Here is a 2,724-nt window from a genome sequence, read left to right on the forward strand (position 1 = left end):
GGATATTTCAACTTGATTGTCCACAATCCTACCACTCCGTAAGGTAGTCATCGCACTAACATGTTCAACGGTATGACCTTCCGATGAGGAATGGGTTTCCACAACACATTGTTGCTTAGGTGGGGCGTTAATAGGCATCTTTCCCTTCTCTCTTGCATTGAGAGTGCTTGTTATTTGTCCTACTTAGGTTTCTAGCTTCACAATAGATTGAGAATGAGAATGAAGCAATTGAGTGTTAGCCTCTAAAGTGCTCAAAGCATTTAAAACTTTTTCTTCAAAGGCGGGGCTTCTAGTATTTCCTTGGGAATAAGATTGGTTGGGAAAATGAGAATTAGCAAATTGATTCCCTTGTGATTGATAAGGTCTATAACCTTGGGATCCTTGGTTTTGAAGTGGAGGTGGAATGTACTTCCCTTGAAAACCGCCTTGGGAAGGTTTTGAGCCCTCTCCTTGGTTTTTCCAAGAGAAATTCGGATGATTCCTCCAACTTGGATTATAGTGAGTACCATAAGGATTGTTCCCTTGGTTCACAAAAGCTGCATTGACTTATTCATTAGGTTCATTTTGCACTTGTCCATGAGGAAAATGAGAAGTAGAATGAAGAACAGTAGAACAAGTCATACATGTTTCATTTGATGCATGATGAGAATGGTTAGGGAAGGAAGATACTTGGTTCGCCGAGTTTTGGTTAATCAAAAATTGATCAAACCTTTAAGATAAAGACTTCATTTCGGCGGCTATTTCATTTGAATGGTCGACTTAGTGTAAGCCAACACTCTTCCTACCTTATGAATTTCTACCATTCTTGGATGATAATGTTCTATGCAAAGAATTTTCACTCATGTTCTCATAAAGACGCTACATGTCATCCTCATGCCTATCAATGTACGAGCCACCTATGGAAGCATCAACCATACCCTTATAGTTGTCCGATAAGCTCTCAAAGAAATATTGAACAAATTGTCATTTGGGCATGTCATGATGTGGACACTTCTTAAGCAATTCATTGAAACATTCCCATGCGTCATAAAACGTTTCTCCATCTCCATGTGAAAATTCTCGAATTGAGGTTCTCATGTCATTGGTTTTAGAAACCGGATAGTACTTCTTCAAGAACTCTTGTTGCATTTCTGCCCAAGAAATGATTGAAAAAGGCCTAAGATTGTTAAACCAATACTTTGCCTTGTCTTTTAAGGTGAATGGAAAAAGTTTGAGTCTTAAAACCTCTTCCGGCATGTCCGTATATTTTACGGTGGAACATACTTCAAGAAACTCATCTAAATGCTTGTAAGGTTCTTCACTTGGAAGTCCATGATAGTTAGGAAGTATTTAAATGGTTTGTGGCTTAATTTCATAATGATGTGCTCTAAATGGAGGCAATTGGATGCATGTAGGTGCATTATACTCATTAGACACATAATAGTCTCTTAAAACAAGAGGTGGATTAGCTACTTGAGGTGCAACATGAACACCTTGGTTTTGAATTCCTTGATTGATGATGGGAGGTTGTGGAGCATACATTGGCCTTGGCATTCCATATGGAACTTGGCCATGTTATTGTGGTGGTTGGTGAATGTATGGCCTAGGCATGCCTAATGGTACTTGTATGTTCTCATTGTGCACATTAGGATGAAGGATACCTTGTTGGTCTATGTGACCAAGGTCCTCAACATGATCATCATTATGGTCATCCATTGATAGATTGGTTCTATTTGAACTTCCTCTTCCCCTAGGATTTCTAACGATGCATTCAAGATGCAAATCTAAAGGGAAAAGAGTAAGTCTCAATGAACGACGTCCATGCATGCACAATGCAAAACACAATAAGCACAAAGAATGACAAACACTATGCCTTCACAACAATGCAATTAGACTTCTTCCACAAACACTTAATTCATACTCCCATGCTTTAACAACAATGATACAAAGAACAATTAAGAACAAGCCTCCACATAGGCCGACGATTTAACTAAGGGATTGAGTAAAGAAAGAGCTCACAAAGGTCCTTGAGCACTTCAACTCCAAATTTAAAGCTTAGCTTAGCAAATTTTTTTAAATTTTTAGCAATTTACTTTCTTTGCTTTGCTTGAATGCTCCTTTGTTTGTTTCCTCTCCAACAATGCACCTAGTTAAGTAAGAACAACACAATAAGTAACCAAAAAGAAAAATAAAAATAAAGTAAAGACACAATCAAAAGAGTACTAATTCCTAATTAATTCCACAAATCCGACGTTCCCTAATCAAATCAATCAATCCCCGACAACGGCGCCAAAAACTGATGGTTGTTGTCGTCCTACCATAAGCTTAAACAGTGTAAATTTTAGGCGAGGGTCAAGAGTTTTACATTTATAGAAGCCACTACCACCTTTCACTATAAATATAGCTAGGGCGAGTAGGGATCGTCCCAAGGGATTGTAAGGGTCGAATAAGGTTGTGGAATTGCTATTAGGGCTAGTAGGTCGAGTGATCAAACAATTGGTTGGTTGGTTGATTAGACTAGAGAGTAACTAAATTAAACTAAGTGATAACAAAAAAAATGCAATTAGGAGTAAGTAAGAGAGAAGAGAATCTTCGGGTTTAGAGATCACCACCAAGCAATGCATTTCTATACCATTGACAAGTGATTAATGAGGGCAAATAGTGTGTTGCAATATTAGTGTGTGTGTGTTTGGTTAATTCAACAAGCAAGGATGACTAGTTAAGCATGTATTGTCTAAACATCAT

The 2,724-nt window shown here is 38.0% G+C and overlaps 1 pseudogene; it reads left to right on the plus strand.

Annotated features, from left to right (window-relative positions):
* The first annotated feature begins 973 nt into the window (after positions 1 to 973).
* LOC132287303 (small nucleolar RNA R71) lies at positions 974 to 1,072 on the plus strand (annotated as a pseudogene).
* Positions 1,073 to 2,724: the final 1,652 nt, after the last annotated feature.

The sequence above is a fragment of the Cornus florida genome, unplaced genomic scaffold (genome assembly GCF_030987335.1).
Source record: "Cornus florida cultivar Cherokee Brave unplaced genomic scaffold, ASM3098733v1 CherokeeBrave_3.0.0_Hap2_Chr11, whole genome shotgun sequence".
In the NCBI taxonomy this organism is placed as follows: Eukaryota; Viridiplantae; Streptophyta; class Magnoliopsida; order Cornales; family Cornaceae; genus Cornus; species Cornus florida.